Here is a 25,573-nt window from a genome sequence, read left to right on the forward strand (position 1 = left end):
TTAATTATGTCTTCCAGAGGTGTGGCTACATACTTTATGTTTATCGTGAGGCGTAATTAGCAGGCAGTTGAACAAATGAGACCTTTTTATTGTCCTACGCAATCAAAAATTTAACTTCAGATATTTTCCTGTTCTTTTCTGATGACACAAAGTTTCCTGTTGCCAATGGATTTAGGCCCAGACAGGTACCTGTGAAAACTAATTAATTTATAATTGTTTTGGCCTTTTATCCACAAAAAAACTCTGTTATTTCACCAGAAACTATTATTTATGAAAAGTTGATACATTTGAGAGAACTGTGTTTGTGCTTATGTGTGTACATTGGAAAACTGAGTGCTGTGATTCTGCACGTTTCTAGCATGGCTATTGCCTTCCTACACAATTTTAACTCCCTTCAGTTCGCCGTCTGGGCTTTCTCAAATTCACTTGGATTCCTTCGGTAGAATTTCAACTGGCCCAATAAGCGGACAGAAGGAGAAGTTGTGAACGATAATGTTGAATTTCTGCGCTGTTTAAGAATTATAGCCTGCCTGTAGTTTTGGCAAAGGCAGTGGAGGAAATATTGAATTAACATAAAAATCCGCCTCGTGTGGTTCAGTACTTCTCCCTTTGCAGTGGAAGATGGTTGTGTACAGCGTAGACAGTTAGCGGTGAGCTTCATAGTATTGAACAGGCGCGCTACATATGTCACGGCCAAACGTTAGTGATGGATAACATTTAAAACTTCAACAGCGTATACGCCTCCAGCTAGTAATTGTTTATCAACAGACCCTCTGGACAAAGCGAAGCGTAGAACAGGGTCTGATTTTACCATCGACATAATTTTTGTGTTTTAATAACTTTATATTCTAATAGGCTCCTTAACAATTGTTCAACCTAAACATCAGACCACACTTACAGATGTTTAATTCCTAACAGGAAGTCCTGGTTGTTTTGAAGCTATCTGATTGGCTCACATAGGTGTTAGCTTTGTGCTACATTGCCCCCTATGTGTTTGGCATGTTAAAATCAGAGCTCAGTGGTGTATTTGTAGAGATTTGTGTGGATAAAAACATTTCTGAAACCAATCCCGTGACTATGATATTTTTTAAAAATGATGTAAGGGAGATATTTGTTTTTATAAATACACGGCTACGCAAGTACGGCTTCAGGAATAGAAAAGCAACAAAAACACTTGAGATGAGAAAGGAATGAAACCTTCAATCCCACATGAGCAGCTTTTTGTTCGGCTCAGTAGCAAAAAGTCACGTGACAGAACAGCTGACTGGTTTCTAAAGGTTTGAAAATTTAAATGATAACATATAAGTCACTTCCTGTGCCGTGTTGTTTGCTTTGAATGTGCTGAAGCTCCCAGAGTTACGTAATTATGAACAACAAGGGAATAAACGAGTCAGTGATTTTGTTGATTCAATACCTGAATGGATGAATGGGTGATTGGATCTATACACAGGGATGTGAGGAGGAAATAGGAAATGGGTGGGAGATCTTTTAACTGCAGTCTTGGCAGAGCTCCTCTGGGGCCATTTTTAGAGAAAGCATCACAGTAATTCAGAAATGATGCCAGAGCTGTGCCAGCACCACAGAGGACTGACACACCGAGGCATTTTCTGTCGAAGGGACGAACAAACACGACATCCATGACTCTTGGTTTCGTGATAACAGAGCAGAATACAATAAAACAAAGAGTGGATGCAGGTTAATTTCCCTGTTACAACTGTTGCAATGAAAGTGTGGATGAATTATACTGGCCCTGTAATTGTGGAAAGGGTCAAAGCCATCAAGTCAGCAGATTCCATTACATGCGCCTTCGGCTCATTATAGCGCTCTTCTGTGGATTAGCCTATAAATGAAGATGAGTTGTTCAATCAAGCAATTTAGTCCTGGACACTTAGAGTGTGTCACTAAGTGTTGCGTTAAGGACCATTACACTGAAAGTGATCACTTTCCCCCATGTCGTGAGCCACCTCACATGGTTCTGTTTTGGTTCTATTTTCTTACAGCCGTTTTAACGTGGTGCGGACAAGCGTCTGTCTGCTCGGATTTCCAAACTTCCGGTAAAACATTTACATATTCTTGCAGTCATGAATGTGATTTTAGACCTTACAAAAAGTGCCTGGTAGAGCTAAGTTTGTTAGGGGATATTTATGTACAGTATATATCTGAGCCTGTAGACATGTTGCTCCCTGATGGAGGGTAAAAAAAAAAAAAAAGAAGCTTGCAGACAATGAATATCTTGTTTTTAGCTGTCATTCTGTCAATATAACACGCTAAATCTTAAATGTAGGCAAGTTAAAAGAAAAAGGGATTCTTTGCTATTAATTATCTAAACTATGACAACTTCATAACAAATTACAAGGGTATCAGATGCTAGCTTGACTTTGACAAGCTTAGCATGGAGATGTGAAGTGGAATTTGGTGTTTTGGATAAGTTAAAATAAATAAGGCGACCGCACACACCAACTCTGACAGTTCATCAGCAGACGTTTAAATTGGCTAATCTGCTGTGTTCAGACAATCACTTATTAATAATCACAAAATAAACACCATGGCTGAAGACACAACACTGCAATGGACTGAACGTCCTGTTCTTTGTGAGGGAAATGTTTGAGGGTTTTTGTGTTAAATGCCGATATATCAGTGGAGCTGTTGTCAGTCAGTTTCTATGGCAACGGGTATTTGTGTACTGTACCTGGCACAGAAAGCGAGAAAAAATGAGAGGTTTTGAGTTGCTCTTAAATAAAGACAACAATCATTTATTTATGCAATAAACACATGTAAACCTCTGGCTCAAATGTTACTCAGAAAACCCTTAAGTTTCACCTTGAATAAAATCAAGATCACATTCCCTTCGACTACAGACGGCCCAGGCTGCACTCTCGTTCACCAGGGATGAAAGTAACACAGAAAGTTTCCTGACCATGTGGTCAGTAACAACAGTAGTATTTTTTTTTTTTTATGTCCCAAACATTTCTTTTTATGTCCTGGCTGAAACCTGAGATTGCCCAGAGGGTTTCCCCCCCTTTGGTTGCCTTGGTGAACATGTGGTTTGTAGGTAAGTCAAACAAAGGACACCTCTGTCTGAGTCACATGCTGAGTGTAATAACAACCACCCATAGACTTATATGTAGGAGCAATCACTAAGTGTGTTCTGAGATGTACTGAAGCTTATGTGCTCAAAGAACTGAAATGTCTTTACATCACTGTTTCCATGTTTCTGTCACTTACAGTTAAAGATGAGCATCTATTGCATTGTTTGTCATTTATTGTGAAAAACTTCTTACCATGATAATAAATGCTCATTTATAATTGTTTCTATTCATTACAATTAATTATGTTAAGAAAAAAAACAAAGATGATAGTTGACAGTCTTATCTGAAATGTTCATTTTACCATTTTCTTCTTTATTTGTTCCACGAGAGTCAATAAATATCAGTGTATTAGGAAATATAATTAAATGCAATTAGGTTATATAAATAAAGAAGAAGTAGAGATGGTTTTTGAAAATCATAATTATTATCATTATCACAGCAGCACCACAAAATATCACAATAACACTAATACCGCCCGGCTTGTCCCTACTGACAGTGCAGCATTGATGTTTCAAATTATTTTTGTTACTTTTTAGAACTACAGGATTCTCTGGCGAAAGATACATTATTCAACTATTTGTAGCAAAACTATGCCAATACAACATATCAATGGATTCTTCATTTACCTTATTCTTCACCTCTTCTTAGATGTTTGAATTCATTCGACAGACAGATTTTTCACCAATTATTTGAAGTTACGATCTACTAAAAAATCCATGAATACCAGGAAGAAACAGTCCAAACATGTTTAGTTAAGACCTGGTAAAAACCAGTCGCTCAGGTCTACGCTTCACTTGTCCAGAGGTCTGGACGCTCGGCTATTGAGAAGCGATGGCGTGGACTCTATTGAGGTTTTAAATTTTACCCAATGTACGGTCTTAACGCCAGAAAGCTTATGGGATATTGACTGCAATGTAAACAAGCATCCTGCACTGCAAAGAGAGACATGCTGAGCCAAGGAAGACTGCTGTCGATGTAAATTCAATATTTTGTCACCTTCCTAATGACCTAAGTAATTTTTTTCCAACAGTGAATCACTTTTGTCAGTTTTTTAAATAAGAAATAGTGGCAAACTATAATTCAGAAACAGTTCAGAAAATCAACATTATCGTTAACATCGTCTCTTTTTCTTCGCTGATTGGCCCGGTCAAAAATTTCACTGGAGGAATCAAAGTAAGCGGGTGTAAGACCAGACTATCTATAAAGACCAGAGACTGTCTATGAATATCAGAGACTGTCTATAAAGACCAGACTGTCTATGAATATCAGAGACTGTCTATAAAGACCAGAGGCTGTCTATGAATATCAGAGACTGTCTATAAAGACCAGACTGTCTATGAATATCAGAGACTGTCTATGAAGACCAGACTGTCTATGAATATCAGAGACTGTCTATAAAGACCAGAGGCTGTCTATGAATATCAGAGACTGTCTATGAATATCAGACTGTCTATGAATATCAGAGACTGTCTATGAAGACCAGACTGTCTATGAAGACCAGACTGTCTATGAAGCGAGATTTTACTCGAGAGGAATTCGAAGGCAATGGAAAGGCTCAGGCCTGCTTTTCTCTGATTTCGCTAATTCTCTTCCACAAAACCCACCATATCACTTTAATTTAAAGAAGAAAAAAAGGTCTAGTCTTCCTTATATAAGCTGTGGTAAAATAGAATACCTCTGGTTAAAACCACCGAATGAATCCAAAAACTGATTTGCAGAAAACAAAATACCACAGTAGTCCGGTTCTGTTTCACTGTCATGCCAAAAGCTTTGGGTTTGTGTTCAAGTCGAACAAAGAAATCAAACATTGTGGAGCAGGAGAAACAAGTAAAACCACTCACCATTTTTTAGAGGTCAGCGCTAGCAAGAATTAGCGTGATGGAGTGCAAGATGAAGTGAGAGCTGTGATATTCCTGAGTCTTCAGCGGCCCTTATTATGTTTCACGTAGTTTGGATTTGTTTCGATAGAGCTCTTGTTCAAAATGCTACGTGTCCCATCGTTCACCTGACACTCCGGCTAATGGGAAGCCTCTGCTACGCGAGTTGCTTTTGGGTACCGAGTTTTATAGAAGGCAGACACCCTGTGGACTGGCGTCTCAGTAACGCTGTCCTCGTCTCATTCGGCTGGAGACTGGATTCACAGGGGAAGACAGCGGTTGCAGTCTCACCACAGAGCTGTCATGTGGGGACAAAGGGAGAGCGAGAACGGCACTGTATGATTGCCTGGGTGGGAACAAGCTGGAAGATGGTTGTGCTGAGCCATAGAGTCAGCATTCCCATCCCACACATGAAGTGGGTTAGCTCAAAGTGGGGCCTTGTGCTTGGACAGAGAAAGCCACACAGCATATAACGCCCGATAGCTTTAATACTCGGTGAGTCAACTCAAGTTTCCCCTCGTTTATCACAAAACTGACAAACGGCGGGTTGAATGTCTACATCGCAACTGAATTGCTGCTATTTCAGAATGTGATGGAAAAAGATTTGAAGTGAAAGCAAAATTACTAAACAACCTGGATTAATCGAATGACTCAAGCTAAAAATAAACAGAAAGTAAGGTTTTGTCAGCTAATACACACTTAGCCTAATCAAAAATGTAATGCTGTTTCACAAAGTGATGTACTGTACAAAGGCTACTACTATTTTATTACAATCATTTTGTAGAAACCTTCAGAGTACATTATTTTTTGTGTCCAGACACAACAACTCTCCCACTATCTTAATACAGCTAAATGCAGAGCATTCCTCAGATAACACTGGCATGGAAAACCTATTTTAGGTGACAGCTGGTGTTTTGAGGCAGTGCTGGATGTTTGTCTCAGCGTTTGCCCTGTGATGAACTGTTGATCCCGGTGGGACATTCCTCTGGTCTTGACTGTGTACTAACCAAACCTTGTGGAAATCAAGACATGGGCAAGTTTCTGGTATCAAACTATGTCAAGGTTTAAAACATTATGGTTCAAAAACTAAAACATATTTTGTGATTTCCTTCTGGCCTAATTTCGATTTTGCAAGACAGAAACCGTATAAAAGCCCTTGATTTACTGGGAAAACAATGATACCTTCCTGTGCTAACTAATGTTTCAAACGCACCAGAGTTTACTTCAACCGAAGCGATATCTAGATTTTTAGGCAGACCAAAGTTTGATTACTTGATCTGCATCGGAGTTCGATGACGTATTCACTCCTCCCCAAATCAACCAGACTTTCTAACCCAACAAATTAGAGGTCAATTAAAGTGGACTAAACAGGACTGGTGTGACACACAGGGAGCAGAATACTAGATACCAAATACAAAGGAATGAACCTGAATGGTCAGATCTTTCCAACACTAATGAACACAGAAAAATGAACTGTATATGACAAGATTCTACAAACAATAAAGAACTTTGAAGTGATCAAAGACACAAGCATTGATCAAGCCCAAACACAAGGATTTTAATTTGCAACATATTGGTACCTTGAAACTTATACCAACAGAAAGTCAGCCAGCTCACATACATGAACTTTAAGGTAAAACAAAATTCTTTAAGTTACAAGGAATGCGCCTCTTTACATCCAACAAAGGATTGCGGAGCGAGAGGCGGGGAACACCCTGAGGAAGTCGCTCATCACAGAGACAACCAGCCATTAACACTTACACCTAGGGCTGATTTATGACTCTCCTTTTAACCGAGCATCCATGTTTTCAGACATTGCTGAAGACATGGATGCAGGAGTACCTGGAAAATACCCACGGATAACCCGAGAGGACTCAGCCTCGACTTGATCCTCCGTGCTACGAGTCAACTGTCCTGCTGCCACCCAGTATTTTATGTGTCCTTGGTTTCCCAAAATTCGTGCGGTTTGTAAATACTTTGCTGAGCTATGAATCTAATCAACATTTAGAGATTGAAAACAACAGATTTTCTGCTTTGGAAAAGTAGGATTATTCAAACTGTTTAAGTCAAGGGTGTCCAAACTTTTTGTCACTTGAGGCTAAATCAGATATATATGTGTATGTAAACTAAAACCAAGCAAATTAAAGTTATTTATTGCACAACTAAAACCTTTAAAAGTGTTCTGTATGAGAAGAAATACAGCGATCGATTGAGGACATTTACTATCGATTATAAAAACAAGATTTTAGTCACCATTGTTCAAAAGACACTTGGTAATATTTAGCTACATTCATTAAATTAAATAAAAGCTGATTTGGATACAGACAGAAAACGTTTCAGTAAAAGCTTCTGGAATGTGGTTGTACATATTTTAAAAAAGACAAATATTAAAAAAAAAGATAAATACTTTGTGTCGTATTGAACATTTTCCATTGTAATGAGATTATGTTGGAAATAGTTTTTCTCTGATTACAAATTTTAGCCACATCATTATTACCTCACTATCCTTTTTAACATTATAAATGGCAAAATCCGTCCAAGTTTAAGCCAAACAGGACCATAAAGTGTTTAAAGAGTTAAATTCTTTTCACATCTGACTAAAGGGACCAAAAGAGTAAAATGCCTATTTGCTGTTTCTGATAACAGCTGTAAAAAAAAAACAAAAAAAAAAAAACTTGACATCTTCCCACGTTCTGTTAATGACCGGGTCCAGAACCCGGTGTAAACCCGTGTCCACAGCATCCCGGATGGAAACATAAATTTGCCGTTCTGAAGACACACAACAGCACATTCTGCTAAAGCTGCACTGTAGCTCAGGTTGGCTAATGATAGAAAAATATTGTCAACATCCTGACACGTCTCAGGGAGGATGATGGGCCTCGGTGGCGTCACAGGTTTCAACGTGCCACGCTATGATGTCAGGAATAAAATGTGTGGGAGGACGGAGACGTCGCATTCTTCCTTTTTCCCCCCATGTATTTTTAAAACAATAAGAGGCCAAGTTTGGAAAGGGAAGTGGTGAGGGGGAAATAATAAAAATAAAAAGTTGAAGGAAGTGGAAATGTCGAGAAGATGACAGCCAGAGATGGACTGTGGATTCATACAGGTAAGAAAAAAGCAACACAAACCCTCTTGTCACTTACAGTTCTTCAGAATGTGGAGTTTTTGACTGGAAAAGTTTCACAGTAGAAAAATTTCTTATTTGACTATAGAAGTGTAGAGATTTTAGAGTTTTGTTTTAATCAGCTAAAGTCTCTTTGGGTTTGCAGTGATAAAGTAGTACAGCATAACATTATAAATACAATGCGATGTTTATTCATATGCATTTCTAACTTCACATTTGTTAACTCCTGTGATTGGAAATACAATAGTTCATCTGTTGGACCAGAGATGAAATGGTTCGTGGAGACCAACCTGTTTCACCAATAATTCAACGTAGCTCAGAAAGAAACTGCCAGAATGAGGAAATAAATTCAGAAGCAACATCTCGTCATACCGAGACACAACACATGGTAGATTCAGAAAGTTTCTCATTTTAGCAAAATATAGAGCCAGTTATGAGATTTATGTCATAAATATGTTGTGTAAACAAGAATGTCGTAAATCAGCAAGACCTTGTGAGACTTTTGTCTCATAGAAGAAACAGAATGAGAAGATAGAAAGTCAAACAGAGTCCATTAATGCCTTTTAAAAAAGCTGTGATCTGTTTGAGACATGCGACATTTTTACATCTCAATGGAACAAAAAACTCGTTATGACAAGTCAGACTTATAACAAGTTTAAAAAACTTCAAACGAATCATAATGAGATTTCCTATTGCTTCTGTGAGTAAACACCACAACTCTCTTGTTCAAAAGCAGATTTCAAATCGTTAATGCCAGAAATAAAGACAAAGAAGTGAATATGTAGGAGTTTCACTCTCTAGTAAAGACACTGTTTTCATTACTCAACAAAGCATTCTTCCCGGTTTCCTTTAGCCTGTTTCGATGAAAAATGAAGCGGTCAGGGGTTATCAAAAGTTTGCAGAGGGATACACTAGCAGAAACATTCTTCTAGCTGTAGTTTTGTGTTGATGTATTGAGAAAAATGTAAAATATAATAGGTGATACAGGTCGGTCTGACTGGCTCTAAATCTCGTTTTGAAGTACGAAGAAGCTGAATCTCTTTCACCTTCTTTCTCCGGCCTCCACAGACACAGTGAGAGTTTATTGGCATTTAAAATGTTCTCTCAGCAGACTACCTGACAGCACAGCCTCACTTTCGCTCCCTTCCACTCCTGCCCCACATGCCTTCCCTATCTGATAATAGCTATGGTCTTAAGTTGATCCTAGAGAAAACCAAAGTGTTCTCAAGTTTTGCAAGAAGCAATACGCCGAGCAAAAGGCTTTAAGTATATTTAGAAAAGACCTGGAAAAGTAATTTAGTGTAATTTGCGGGGGGAAAGCATGCATCCTTTATCCAAGCTGACATCAGATATTTGAGAAGTTATAATAAAAGCATTCTAAAAGACTTTACCAGACATTAGAGGATTTTTTTTAGCATGTCACAATTACTTTCTAAAGTTTCTGCATGCATGAATATTGAAATTTATGTAAACCTCAAGTTGTTCCTTTTTAGAAAAATTCCTGGCTGCACTAATGTCCATGTAAGGCCAGAGCCGGTGCTGTCTGTTCGGGTCGGCTAGCATTCTTTCCCTTTGCATAATGTGGAAGTTAAATACTATGCCTTCATAGCGTTTCTAGGCAACCCGTGGACGCAGATGAGATCACAGGGGTTAAGTTGCACCCACACACACACAGGGACACGCACACACAGGGACACACACACACACAGGGACACGCACACACAGGGACACACACACACACAGGGACACACACACACAGGGACACATTCATGTATAAACTTACAGCTTCATTCATGGTTTAGCATTAAGTCACCCTGCAAAATGTTGAACTAATGCATGTGGGCTGGAACTGCTCTTGTATCACTTTAAAGGGCCAGTATTATATATTTTCCAGGCACATAGTACCATTTTATAAACATGATGACTGTTATCGTTTACATCCGGAAATTTTGCGCATGTGTACAACGCTGGAGGGCAAAAAGACGATTCTTTTACTCGCCATCCATAGCCGACCTGCCATAGTAGAACAATTCGGTTAACAAAAAGAAACCTGGAGATGTAGGTGTAATTAGTTCAGTGCACTGCACCACAGCAAGAGGAAAATAACTCAAAAAAAAGATTGAAGAATAACCCAAAGCCACCTGCATTCTTTTTTCTCACTCTCTGTGTCTGACACCAGCTCCACTAGCGTATCGGGATGCAACGCCAATAAACACGCAAACATTTCCCACACCAAGAACAAGAACATTTAGTCTGTTACAGTATCATGCTTCCAGGGATTGTCTGAACACAGCGTTGGTTGATTAGTTAATTTAAACACCTGCTCTACTGATGGGATTGAACCAAAATGTGCTGAATTCTGCAGCACATCTACATGATAAGGTTGTCAAAGTCAGGCTAGCGTAACCAACCTACTTCTCACTCTCTTGCTATTTTTAAAACTTCTTCCTGACCTATGAAATGTGATACTGTTGGACCTTGTTATGTAGTTGTAGCAATATTAGTAACAAAGCAGTGTGTCCCTTTTCTTTTATATATCACACGTACATTTAAGATTTAGTGCATGATGTTGACACCTTGACAGCTAAAACCAAAGTAAACATCGTTAGATCCCGCCCTCAAGCTTCGTCCTGGAGGGCGGGATCTTACGCATGTGTGTAGACACACCCCTGCAATGTGTCTACAGCACAATCAAGTAACTGTTGCTTTCAGTTGCTATAAAAATGCTGTCTATATAAAATATAGCTTGAGAAAATTTACTTTGCGATATAACGCCTTGAAATTAGGCCTCTGTCTCTTTAAGAAACTCCTGCTCTTTCAGGAAGTGATCGCAATATGGCTCCTCTATTAGCAACCTTTTCTCCAGCACTGCACTGAGAAGATGCACCGTTGATTTTACATAATACTGCCCCTTTAAGGCAAGAATAATGACAGCAGTTCCCCGAGGCACCCAGTGAACCCCCGGGCCAGTAAAAATTACATTCAGCTGCGCAAATAACTTTACCGCCTTACCACAAGTCTGCTAATGTGAACACAACATCTTTTTGCTTCTTTATAGCATGCTATAAAGATTACTCATAACTTGGATTTTCCAAAAGACAAATAGGAAAAAATAAGACAGCAGATGCATTACCTCACGAGAGGTCCAACGTCTCCGGTTTTACACCACGACAATTATCCAAACGCTTTTGAAGTTTCCTAATTTCATCTACATTTAGCTGAATAAGTAAATTAATTCATTAAAAAAAAAAACCCAACAACACACACAACTAACTGGAGAGTTTCAGAGTGAATGTGTCGCTCTGGGGCGGGGGACTCAAACAGAGCAGAACGAGACCCAGTCTGGAGGAGTGAAGAGGACCTAGCAGGCACCTGACACCCGAGCAAGCAAAACATCAGGAGCTGCTAAATAATGAATAAGCCAAGCTCGTAAAGAAGCCAACACACACACACACACACACACACCACATGGTGAACAGCGAGTCAGGCAGTCGTAATTGAAGGTAGGCTTACATTGTGGTAAGGTAAAAACAGGGTATGTAACTATAATCAGTCAAAGCCTCGTGACACATGTTGCTAACTTCATAGTCTGTCATCTCTGTGAAGCCCTCCTCTCACATTCAACTAAATTTTATAAAGCTTTCATTTCACTAAAGTTTTGGTCCAACACTAAATAAAAAAAAAAAATCATATCAGATGGGGTTGGTTATTTGGAAGAAAAATTGCAATCCTGTGTGGTGTGCAAAATGGCAAGATTGATGGGTGTGACTGCAACCACACCCAAACCATACGCATAGTTTCACTGACAGAGCATTCCTCGAGGCAAGAAACCGAGGAAAATCCAATCAGTGAAAAGAGCAGTCAGTTTTAAGAGACTCAAGTATAGGAAAGAGGAGATTACTCCTCTGAAGCAGCAGTGGAGTCCCCACAGCACTACTATAACCATGTTTTGTTGTTACAGCCACAAACGGCAATGGATGTTACATGACAGATCAACACTAACTACAGGATTAAAATCAAAATCTGTCCATTTGCTCTCAGAATAGAGAGAAACTTCAAATAGGGTTACATTATAGAACAACATCCCAATCTCTGTTATAGAGCTCTGTTCAATCCATCGATCACAATGGGATAATGTTACAAATACACATGTACAAATGCCTGGCTGTTCACCCGAATTGACAGGAGATTGGAAAACATGCTGACAGGACTTTTAGTCATGGACTCCATAAATTTAAGGGTGTTCTCACACCTGATAATCACCCAGAATGCCCTACACTACAGTTTACTTCCTGTTTTTAAAGCGATCTCTCGTCAGCTATGCATTCGAACCGCACCGGACTTCACTTTAACTGAGCCGAGACCTACGTTTGTAGGTGGACTTTTTTGGTTCGCATCAGAGTTCAATTGTGCGTTCACACCTCGCCAAATGAGCAGGACTTTCTAGGCAAATGAACTAGAGTCTGATTAAAGCGGACTAAACAGGGCTGGTGTGAATTCAGAAAAAGTAGCTAAAAGAAAGCCTTAAGAACTACCAGCAGCAGTTTGCCAGAATCAACGTTGGGGACTTGGCTCCAGGAAATAAAGACACTCTGGTAATATGAGACCAAAACAGAACTTTTTCCACTCCATGTAAAATACTGTAGCACCATCATGGTTTGAGAATGTTTCTGTATGTACGTATGTAACCTTTATTTAACCAGGTATGTCTCAATGAGGTTAAAAATCTCTTTTTTTCCAAGAGAGACCTGGCCAAGACTGACAATTACAAAATCCTTCAGCAGGGAAGCTGCTTAGCAATGGAAGAAAACTCGTTGATGTTGAAACATCAGACTATTGTTGAGGTTCACCTTTCTGCTAAAAGTGAGTGAGCCTGAACACATCATCTCCATGTGGGTCTGTTAGTGGTTGTAATGGAAAAAGTATATGATTATTTTTGTCTACTTATTATGAGACAACAACTTAAATTTAAGGTTCAAAATAAACTAGCAAGGGTGTGTAAACCATGGAACATTCCATATCTAAAAAGATCATAATTACATCACCAAAACCACAGTGGAGCAAAACCCTTATGCCTGGGCTTGCTTTGTTTTATTTATTTTTTTTATACACTCTAGCGATCATAATGCCAAGCACCACACATCCATTGCAACAAACACATAGCACTTTTAATGAACCCAATATGGGGTTTAGCTTTCTCCAACTTCCACAACAAAGCAGGACAACCGGGCTCTGCGGATGGGTTTGAGAGATGACAGCAACAGCAGTGCATACACAGAACCATGAAAGAGTGCTGAACTCTCCAAGCTGCTTGACTGGAGCTACTCAAACTCAGCGTAATATCGCAATAAAACCACATGACACAGGGGAAAACTCCATAAAGCTGCAACTGAACAACTATGTTGCACCAGTTTTCAGAGTCAGTAAAAACACTCCGGCTCTTCCAGACCGAAGGGAGCGCACACATAAAATGACACATTGCTCTATTGATAAAATGTTTTATCAATATAGCTGGCAAAAGGAGTTACAGACTGACGGCACCGGATCCCACTTCGACTGTTGGCAGGCTCAGCAGAAACGTGTTGTTTTCTGGAAATGTCGTGAGTTACTTGGGCGAGCTTTTGAAGTTTGACCCAACATTTGACCCCGGATTTCAGGCGGACCACAAACCTGCATGTGGTCTCAGATCAGATGGTCTCTAGGTGGTTGCTACACAGCTAGCTTTTTTTTTCTATCTCATGTAGTGTCATTGCTGCATCTCTGGTAGAGACGGGACTCACGGCTCAGTGAAGGGAACCAATTCTTTAAGAACCTTTCATCTCAAAGACCCGTTCAAATTTAGAAATTGTACATTTTTCTAAGAACAAGCCATTATATCAGTGATATTTGCTTTAGTTGTTTTTGAGAGAGAAGTTAACAAAAAGTCAAATCATCTGTATTAAATAATCGCAGTATGTTCCTACAGCAAAAAATTATTTCATAAAATTTCAAAATATAAATGTCAAATACTCATGAAGTTTTTTTTTAACATTGTGTGTATTAATTACATTTTAGCAGAAACAGAAAGAAGTTGTCATTGGCATAAACCACGAAGAAGAAAACAACAGGAAGTAGTTGAAAGATGATGGTGTGGCAAGTTTTTTAAAGACTTGTCACATGAAGAAACTTATTCATGTGTGATTTTCTATTTCTCCTTTAACAGAATCACCTCAACTGTGAAATTGTGGGGTTTTTTTTAACTTTGGTGAAATATTGACAACATTTTACAGGTAACTGTGACATGTCACATGCCCTGTGTATGAGTTGCTGCTCACGCGTTGCTAAGACTTAAAGGAATAATCCTGCATTGATCCCAGAGATTATTGGTTTGAGTGGATGGCTCAAGTTTTCAGAAATGGGCTTTAGAGTGAAATGATCTTGGGTTCTACAACCAGGGCAGCTCCTCCCAAGTCGACCCTGCAGCTGTTTTACATTAAGAGGTGGGAGTGTGTCAGGTTGGCTGCGTCTGTGTGGGTTTAAAGTCGCAGAGAAAGGAACACACTAAGAATCATGGGTGGAGGGTATGCGTCCTGCCCAGATCTTTCCTCCAGGGTGGGACTTTTCCTTTGACTAACCACTGATTTAAAGGCGCAGGAGTAATGGGAGTCACATGCACTCAACATGATAAGTAAATATCAGCACGGTATGCAAGAAATGTTCCGTACGTGCGGGCCGAGCGCACACGTGGCGCTTTAAAAAACACATTTTCTGTGCTTTTCTTTGCTCTTTGGGTATAAAAAGCAAACACTGGAGAAAGTTTTCTGCGTAATTAGACCTGGCAAACAGTCTGTCAAGTCTCATTTAAGATAGCATATCCAGAGAAATGGCTTGGTGTATGCAGCTGTGTAATGAGTTTAATATTCAGGAGGACTTACGTTAACAAAGGATCTTTTTATGAAGCAGTTCAAGTGTTTTTGCTCATGTTTTGCCGGACATCAACTGTAGAGGGACAATGAAGATTGCTGGGCTTTTCTTTACTGTTAATCCAAAGGAAGCACACACACTATAACATCTGAGGTTTTTTTTCCCCCAGAGGAGTGAATGGGACAAAACTCAAACTTTGGGTTAAAATTTGTGGCTCAGTTTTTTTTAAGGTTAAAGAACATACAAGGAACCTCATGATTCTTTTAAAACCAACTGGATTGAAGTTCCTTATCATAAAACAAAAAGTGGAAAAATGTTGCAATTATGCTGAATAATAACGGTAATGTGAGTTGATTGTGTTGGATGGGTTGGTTTGGAAATTAGGTTATGTGAAGTTATTAAAAATATTTCCTTTGCCTTTGTTGGAACGATGTCATGTTGGAAACCAAAATAAATCTATGAAGTCGTCGACTCTAACAATAGTCAGATTCTTAGTTTCAGCTGACTAGCAATTTATAACAACTTCAGTGAAAAACATGACGGAACGCAGATGCGTTGCACTTCGTCAGTCTGCTCCAGCTCTGCCAACAACTGAGTCAACTTTAAGGTTTAGCATCAGAATGAACATTGTTGCCATGTATATTTTTTCTAGCAGAAGATGTCTGCTGAACAGTGTCTAAGGTTAAAGAGTTAAACCTGCTTTTCCTACTTCATAGTTACCGCAAATTATGCTTTCTTTCTTTTTTGCATGTTAGATAAAAACACTTCATATTTTTTACATGTCGAGTGACACTTTTTTTTTTCATTCTTTTCTTACAGTGGATGAAGTTATGAGGAAGAGAGGCTTCCAGTCAAATAAAACAATGAAAGGTTAAGCCAACAGAAAACAACACTATATGAGAAAAGCACGGAGGAAGCAGAAGCAGTCGCCCCTTAAAACTCCATTAGGTGCTCTCAATGGACATTTTCAAAAGGATGGGGGGAGCGGAGGGGAGAGACGACCTTTCAGTCTTTGGAGGAAATCTCACAACAAACAAAAGCTGAGAAGAACTGAAGCTCCAATTTCCTCTCGTGATCTTCCCAGTGAACCACAACAAGGCCTACGGAGCAAATACAGTAGATAGCGATCACATCAAAGACCGATAAGAAGACTGGAGCTCAATACGCCACGACCTGCCGGCAATTAGTTGATGCAGATAGGAAGAAAAGAAGTGAGTAAAGAAAGAGGTCAGCACAAGAAAGGCTGGTGAGATTCCACCAGTTTGATTTGGATCAATCTCCCAGTTCCTTGGTGGCTCCCATACCGGTACACACCCACACAAAAATTTATACCTGCACTCCTGTAATTGGGTTTCTTTCTTTGAAGAGTCATCACTGAGTCATGGATGCTGTCACGGGGTTGTCATTACCACCAAATACACACTACACTGATGAATGAAACATCATTATAGAGTTTTCATTGTATGGCGTCACGGTATGATGTGATGATAAAGAACAATCTGACCTTCATCTGATGAGCCCATAAGATAAAAACCATTTCCCAAATGTTCTATCTAAAAATAATGCATTTCTGGGGATAGACACTCACATCCATCGTTTAATACATTTTTGAAGTTCTTTTGGCAGGAATCATAACTCAGGCCTTCTCGGGGAAGTCTCAACAAGCATTGCAGATCCTCTCAAGCTGTTGGTAGATGGACATTTTTAAGTCTTTCCAGAGATAGTCCATTTAAATTAACCCGTGGCTGTGCCATTCAAGGACATTCATTGAGAAGTTTATGTTTCTAGTCTAGTTTCAAATATCTTTGAAACTAGACTAGAACCAGAAGACTTGAGTGGTCTAGAAAGACCACTCAACAACAACAGGTCTTTAATTGAATTTGTTTCTAAGCCATTCAGTAATTCATAAAGTAGCAAAAGTATTTTAAAATCTATTCTCTGAGCTACAAGGATCCAGTGGAAGGTCCTTAGAAATCCAGTGATGTGCTCTATCTTCATGGTTCTAGTGAGAATGCGAGCAGCTGCGTTTTGAATCAGCTGCAGCTAAAGGTTTTATTTAGGTTTTTTTTATTTTAGGGAGACCTGTGAAGACGTTTTTGCAGTAATCAATGTGACTAAAGATAAACACTTGGATGAGTTTCTCTAGATCTTGTTGGAACATTATTCCTTTCCTCCAAGAAATGTTCATCAGGTGTTAGAAGGCTGACTTTGTAACTGTCTTCATGTGTCTCTGATTGTTCAGGTCTGACTCCATCACCACACCCAGATTATGGGCCTGATCACTGGTTTCTATTTGTCATAACCAAAGCTGTGTACTGACTACAGATTGTTCTATTTTTAGGTCCTAATATAACAACTTCAGTTGTGTTTTTGTTCAGCTGGAGAAAGTTATGGCACCTGCATGAATTGATTTGTCCTTAGTGTCTGTTCAGGGCTTGGATGGGTTCAGAGTCACCTGTTGACATTGTAAGGTAGAGCTGAACATCATCTGCATAGCTATGGCAGGTATTATCAGCTTAGCTTAATTGATGTATGGTGCAAAGTGCTTTGGAGCAGATTTTCTTGAAGAATCTTTATATTTGGATGCTGTCATCTCACCATCTATGCAAACTAGTCACCTAGTGCCCTGTCCCAAAAATAGCACCAGCAATCTGATGGTCCTTCCACCATGCTTCACTGTAGGGATAGTGTTAACCAGGTGATGACCACGGCCATGACATGATGTTTGGTGTTCAGGTCATAAACCCGTATTTGGAATCAATCACACCTGATTAATTTGAATAAAATACAAACTCACAGGGTTGTTTTTGTTTCCTGTCAGGACAGCCAACCTTTCACACCACATGTCACCCAATGATAGCTGGAAACTCAAACCGCTAACCCCACAGGTGTAAACAATCGATGAAGGAATAAAATACCTATCCTGAGCCTCAATGGTGAATTAGGTTGTCGTTAAGGACACCAACTAAACCATTAACGCGGCAGTAAATGTGTTTGCCAGTGACTTCTCCAAACCAGACTTGCGGCACCAAGATCTGCTTCCTGTTTCCAGCTTTAGCTGTGGTCAGACACTTCTCGTTCCACCCTCAGTGACAGCCATTGCTCATCATTGAATGCTCTCCTTACTCTCTTAATGTCACAGGACAATGAGAGCGGGGGCGAGACTGCGGAGAGGCAGGGTTTTATAGCGGAAACCCCAGTGTTCCCCACCCCGTGAATGGAGGACCTAATTAAACATAACGTCAAGCACAGCCAGGGCCCCACCTGCCTGTGGCGGTTCATGTTAAACCGTGGCACGCCCTCCCCGGCTCGGCACCAGGAGGCGCAGAGGAGAACGCAGCGAAGAAAGTCAGATTTAAACCCAAGTCAGCCATACGTCATTAGGCAAAATAAACTCTTGGGCTTTGATCACAGCAGACTGTAATTTGCTTGTGTGAACTGAACTGAACTGAACTGAACTGAACTGAACTGCTGCAACAAGTTGAGACTTGAGCAATACATAATGCTGAAGTTGCACTTTGGGTTGAGGAAAATGTTTTTTGATTTGAAAATGCAACGCCTCTTTGGAAGGCCTGTGAGAGGAAAAATTGCATCACTTTCACTTACATTGTCACTGCACACTTTGCATTATTTACATGCTTATATTTATTACTCATACTTATTTACATACTTCTGCAGTGTTTTTTTTAATTATTCAGACCTCTTGAGCTTTTCAGCATTTATTGTGATCAAACCACAAGCATTTAATTTGTTGAGTAGAAGGAAAGTGATATACAGTTTTCGCTTTATTTTCACAAAGTAACATCAGAACAGTGTGGTGTGCATTAGTATTCAACCCCAATGAGTCAATAATACATTGTTGAACTACCTTTCACTTACAGCCCAAAGACTTTTAGGATATATCTCTACAAACTGTTGAATACTTTGTCACAGGGCAGCACAATAAATCGTGAATGTATGTATCATCATGGTCATTGTCAGTGTTTGAGATCTTCAAATGACAAATGACTGTTTGGAGTGTAATACTTGTTGTCTAGTATAGTTTACGAGTTCTGATGTTGCACCTTTCATGATAATCCAATTGTTAGCCAGTACAACAGAATCTCATAACAGAAAAACCTCAAACTGGACACAAATGACAAAGGTTAAGAACAGCAGAAAGATGCAAAATACACCTTGTATTATCATGTAATTTCCAATGACGTTATAGCTGTTATTAATATGTATATGTTGCCTGTTGTTGTGGTTTCTTGGTTTTGTTTTCTCTCTTTCTGCAGGTTTAGAGGCTTCGATCGTGTTAACCTGTGTTCTCTCTGTGCTTATTTCTCACTCCTATGTCCTTTCCTTTTAAACCTTTTCCCCGCCTTTCTCCTTTTCTCTTCTTCCTTTTTTGTCTCTCTGTCCATCACATTTGAAATAAATACAAAAAAAATTCTAAAAACCTTTATAGAATTATAGCATGTAACTGGAATACATTCTTCACCTTCTTCAGAGACAATAATTGTCCAGTCAGAAGTCCTCGTAGGTGAACGGTCAGGTGGGTCGGTTCGCCATCGCACCAAACTCCTTCCATTGTTGCATGATGGATTGAGAATTGAATTAGACTGTTGTTTTATAAACTAACCCTGCGTGAAACCTCACCACTTCTGAACTTCATGATTCTGTTTGTTTACTAAAGCTCTCTAACATCCGTTAGTTTATCCCATAAAATCCCAATAGAAAAACAACATCAAGTTCAAGGCCAGTACGACTGCGTCTAGAGGAATACTTGCCTCCGGACTCTAGGAGGAAAACCACCAAACATCTACACAAGTAAAAGCAAATGAAAGGACTAAGCTGTTTTTTTTTCAGTCAGGACCTCCTTCCTCTGAGGCTTCAGAGCCATCCGTCACACCACTGATCTGAGGAACAACAGAAACAAACAACAACGGCGACAAATGATTCACATGTTATGTCTTTTCTTTTTTTGGCCTACTTGTACGTCTTCGGTTTGGTCCTTTGTGTTGCTGTGTGACATGTAATGACATAGTGACAACATGACTTGTAGCACCCCAGAGATGGCTGCGATCGCAGTTCGCCGTGGGGCTGACTGCCTTCTTATGCAGCGAACCAAAAGCCAAAGAGAAATTAAAAGACTATAAAAATATATTACAAAAACATCACGCATTTGGAAACTTTTCCTAACAAGTCCGTCTTGATCTTTTTATTTGTCTCTCGCTGCCAAATGCAGACTTTTCCGCACACCACAGCGGCACACAGACAGGCCGCCATAAAGATGCATGCCGACTGTGTTGCCGTTATGACTTTCAGACTCCCAGAGATCTTTGTTGTTTTTATGCCACCTCAACTTTCATCACTCCTACACAAACCAGATCAGCCGCTTTCCAAACTTTTTTTTTTTTTGCTACCGCGGCGCTCAGCCTCGACATGACTCAGAACAAAAACATAAAATATTTTCCACTTGAGAGCGATGTGCGAAATCTTGAGGGGGCCGTTTATCTGCTATTTGATGCCCTCAAATCACTACAGAGGGCACGCTCAAGGGATGACAGCACTACTTCTTCATACCAGGTATTTATAATGTGAGCACGTCAACCTGAAGTAATGAATTCATTCAAATACATCTATCTGTTCCCCATATGAGTGTAATCTCTAAGGAGCTGCTGCTTAAAAATAGGGCTTCATTAGTTGCATCAGTTTAGGTTGAGATAGAAAACCTCAAATAACTGGACTTTTGATGGAAATATTTTGCTGCATCTTAGAAGCATGGCTAAGTCAACAGAATTTTCCAGAAAGGTCGTAGGAAAGACAATCACCTACTACAAACAAGGACCGGGATATAAAGAGAGAACCAAGGTCCTAATTATTTAAGGAATTTCAAAGAACAGTTCACGAGTGTAAAGTTAAAGGAACACCTGGACACGGGTGGAAGAGGAAGCCATCATCAGAACACTGTCACCAAAGAGCTTTTGAAGGACATGCCCTACTTGTCATGTTTGGACTTGAGATTACGGAAAACGTCACCGTGTGGTGCTACCGTAAGAGCAGGGAGGAAGAGAAACTACCGTGAGAGCAGGAGGCACAATATAGGATATTTATGGGAAAAATAATGATATGGGGTAAAAAAAAACGATAGTTTCCCAACCAAAACAGGAGACTTGACTGGTATGGGATATGCTGAAAAAAAAACCCCCAATGCCTTCAGTATTGTGTTCTTCGGTCAGATATCAGGGGAGAAAAAGCTATACCATCTGTGAGGAAGCTGGAGCGTTGGTGTCGCTGGACCCTCAAACTGGACAGTGATCCCTAGTCATACCCCAAAGTCCGAGATACAACAGTGGCCTTCATAGATACCTGACCTGAACTCTGTTGAAAATTTCTGGCGGGGCTTTTTAAAAAGTTGCAAGATGCAGACAAACCCAGGAATATCAATGAACTGGAGGTCTTTGCCTTTGGATTAAGATTCATCAGGAATGCTGTCAGAAATTGATGTCTAACTGTGAATCAGACTTTATTAGAGTACTTTAAGGGCAAAAGTACTCCAATAAGAGTCAAATGTCCTTGTTACTATATAGTTTTCACACTCAGTCTTATGTTTAATTTGTAGTTAGGTTAGTTGTGTTACACTGTTTAAACTGTTTTTCTTTAAAGGGGCACTATTATGAATTTTTTTCCAAGATTTACATCATATTATTATGTTATTCCCTCAACAAAATATAGCTGGAGTGTTGCTTTGATTCTTTTATGCATGTTTGAGAAATCATTGAATCTCTATGGCAACCATTCAGCTTAGGAAAACACCTGGGTGAGCATAGTCCCGCCTTTGAGGACAAAGCTCCACCTCAGTAGCTGTAGTTTCCAAGCTTCTGAGCTCCACAGAGCAGCTCTCCCTCGCTATTCACCCATTCTGCTCCTTCAGACTAGACAGCAGCAATTAGCAAACACCTGGTGAAACTGCTCATCTGCTAAACACATAGGAGCTACTTCTTTGTGCAATGTTGGTAAAATTGTTGTTAAAGGGTTAATAGGGGAGCCATGTTGTGATGACTTCCTGAAGACGGAGCTTCAGAAAGAGCAGGAGCTTCTTAAAGGCTTTAAATTACAAATTCAGAGTTCATCTAACTCATATTTCATATATAAAGCATTTTATGAAGATAGCATCATTATTTGATTATGCTATAAAATGGTACTATGTGGCTGAAAAATACATAAAGCTGCCCCTTTAAGTAATTTATAACAAATAGTTACTGGTTCCCATATTTTATCAATGAATGTAGTTTGCCATGAGCTTTTAATAACAGTAGAGTGGCTGATGCACTTAAGAGGGATGTTGATGCATGATGGACGGTAAGAAGCATTTCAAAGAGAATGTAAACTCTAGAAAGAAAGGACTTAAACTCACGACCTTTTGCAGAATAGCAGCCATCCTGATGACAGTTTCCTTACGCTCCCAAATACAATATGACTCAGCCTCCTGAAGGCGTTGCACAACTGTGGCTAAAGCTCTAAAAGCTTCAAACTTAAACAGTCTTTATTTTAAGATAATTGCACCTATGTATCATGTTCATTTCTGTCTCACTTCTCATCACTAACGGCAACTGTGAATTATTTCTCATGGAAACTGTGCAGAGCCGACTACATATCAGCCAGGTTGGGACACACCGACGAACCCAGAGAGAGAACCCAATGTAACAGTTAGCAGTTAGCAGTCAGAGAAGCTGAAGAGTCTAGAAATAAGTCTGGTATCAATAATTCATTTGGATGGATATCTGGTCATTTAATAATAATAATTAAAAAAGAATACCACTTTATTGGAGACTGTTTTGCTTTGATGTATTCACAACAGCCTTTTTAACTGGTTTATTTTTGGCTCCATGCTCTGGGGGTTTTTGATGGAGATAATCATGATCTGTTGTAGATTAAAGACGACTTGGAAATGGTGAGGAGATAGCCCAGCTGAATGAAATAATCAAGTGCTGACACACAAAATGTGATGTGCTTGAAGGGGGAGGCTGGGCAGCAGAGCTGTTAGCCAAGCAGCTAACAGTTCACATGTTTCGGAGACAACTATACTCTGCTACGTTCAGGATAGATTTGAAAGAGCTAGAAGTAGACATGGTGTTATGTACACCTGTTTTTTAACATCTCCATAGCAACGTTTATGAATCCAACAGGCTTGTGTCAGCAGTACCGCCGGCTGGCATCATTCTCTCTGTGTTGAAATCAGTTGGTCTGCCACTCAACCTCTGGTCTAAGCTAAAAACCAAAGGAGTCATAAAAGTAGCGGAGAATACCACCCATCGACCAGCTCATCAGTCGGTTCCCATGGATACTGAACTCAAACTGCAGAAGATACATTGTTGGGCAATTAGCATGGCTTATTTCCAAGACAAGTCCCTTAAGAAACATGATAGATGAAGGAGGAGTTTACTTCACAAAAGAATAGCAATTGATAAATGTTTGGTTTTTTGTTACAGTAACTTCTTAGTGAAGTTGTGGCTTGTTTACCAATCTGGCATAAGGATCTTTGAGTGTCCTAAAAAGCACTCGATAACTTTGATGTATTGTTATTATTATTATGAGGTTAGAAATTTGCCTGTTAAGTTATTGTCCTGAGGATTTACCAGAGTGTGATTGCTGACACTCGTCACACTTCACAGTTTACCATAGCAACTGGCTCCAGACTGTCTGTGCTGTGCTTCATAAATCAGACGGCACCTGATGGAGTATTCGGTGTCGTACTACTGAAGTTTTACTCAAGCTATCAACAAGGCTTCGACTTTTAACTCAGCTCAGTCCAACAGTCTGCAAAACTGAAAGTTCACCAAACTCACCCATTGTCTTGGCTAGAGACTGAACGGCAAGGTGTTCCCGCTGCGGTACATAGTCAAGAGTTTGTGCTTCTGTCCGCGCGCTCGCCGGGCCCTCTGTTCCCTCTGCTCACTTTTATCCACTCTGACTCAAACTCTATTTAGCTCTGTCTCCTGTTTTAGAGCCCCAGCTGGAGCAACCACCACCAACGGCTGCCGGAGTGCAACTGAACGAAGTCTGAGCGCACAGCTGGCCTTATAGGTTTTTTCTTAAGGAGAAAAAGTCCACATCCCACTGTCAGTCACAGTGGAGCATAGTTTCAGCCGGGCTGCCATCCAAACAGACATGAAACTATTCTATTTCGGTCCGCCATATGAGCAGCGGTTCAGTTCAGAGGAGGGTTGGGGTGGGGGTAAGACTCTGTGGTGGAGCATGTAATTGCAGAGTGACCTGTTATGGTGAGATGTAATTGCAGACTTCATCAGATGGAGAGAAGCTGCCAACAAGACTAGGTAAAGAACTTTTAAATAATACTTTTGGGGGGAAAAAAAAGAAAGAAAAGAAACAAAACAGACCACATAAATACACGAGGAGCTGGGTTCCAGATGTGGCAGCAATGGGAAGGGAGGGGAGAAGGAGAGGGAGGGACTGAAAAGAGAGTTGGATGAAGAAGAAAAAAAACTGCCATGGCAGCAGAAAGAAATCCCAGTTCTGACACGGTGAAAGGGTGTTTTCCTTCCCAGGAGCTAGTCCCAGAAGATCGAAAAAAAAAAAGGGGAATGAGGGAAGGTAAGAGGATGTCGGTCCCGGCCCGGTGTTGTTTCTGGACCTTCACCACAGCTGCTCCTGAGTGTCTGGTTTCACGTCAGCCTTGAAAATGACTACCTTATGGGGAAAAAAGTGGGGGGCTTTAAAAATGGAGGAAGAAAAATAAGAAAGCATAAACGGGGCAGAGACGGCTGGTTCTAATTTCCATGAAAGACCCCGCTGCGTCGGCCTGATGCAGCTTATATGGTCGTACTCTTGAGTGAATAATTATCATGCCGTTATGTCACGCGGACGGCTTCGTGTACTCTCCCATGCGTACATAAGACCCTTGTGCGCCGTAAGAGGGGGGCAATAAATATTAGCTCCAGCGTAAATGTGAACGTAAACATCTAATTTCCTCACAAATCTGACCTCATTTCCTGGCCAACGTGAGAGAAGGAGCTCATATAAACTGAGCAGAATGGCACATATATTATTGGACGGTAATGCGAAGGTAGACTTTCAGAAAACAAATCAGAGGTTCTGGTTCCACTTCGAGTTAGACTTCAGCAGGGTTCCACTAAAGGGGCAGGTGCTCAAAAAAAAAAGGGCACATCTAACCGCATTCTAGGACAGAATATTAACAAAGACACACAGCTTTCAGAGTTTAACAAACAATGATAAGTTACAAAATTGTGAAATATACAATCAAAGCTAAAGAAAATCTCTATATAGAGCATACAACTGTGCATATGGAAGATATTTTATTAGTAATTTCATTCTGCAAGTCTATTTTGTTTTAGGAAAGTATTGCAATATTCAAACCCCCAATTTAGCAAGATATGTAAATCAGAGCTAGACCACCAGACATATTGTCTTTACAGAATTATACTATTCAAAATATAAACAAAGGCACAATGGAACCTTTTAGTGACTGTAATCTATAAAAAAGAGCTGCCTGTTTCCTACTGCAGTGGAGATGAAGATGGTCCATTCAGGAAAGCAGAGCTGCATCAAACTTT

At 40.0% G+C, this 25,573-nt stretch overlaps 1 protein-coding gene across 2 annotated transcripts in view; it reads right to left on the bottom strand.

Annotated features, from left to right (window-relative positions):
- The window catches only part of insc (INSC spindle orientation adaptor protein), a 60,440-nt gene extending 35,068 nt beyond the window's left edge, over window positions 1-25,372 (bottom strand). The window contains exon 1 of one of the 2 annotated variants that reach the window (XM_088006559.1): window positions 23,828-25,372. The gene's annotated coding sequence lies outside the window, so the exon portion shown is untranslated. The remainder of the gene's footprint in view (window positions 1-23,827) is intronic. The other variant, XM_088006558.1, reaches the window with a different exon arrangement.
- Between the last annotated feature and the right edge of the window lie 201 nt (window positions 25,373-25,573).

This window comes from Poecilia mexicana, unplaced genomic scaffold, assembly GCF_051168715.1.
Source record: "Poecilia mexicana isolate PSO_F unplaced genomic scaffold, ASM5116871v1 scaffold_6, whole genome shotgun sequence".
NCBI lineage: Eukaryota > Metazoa > Chordata > Actinopteri > Cyprinodontiformes > Poeciliidae > Poecilia > Poecilia mexicana.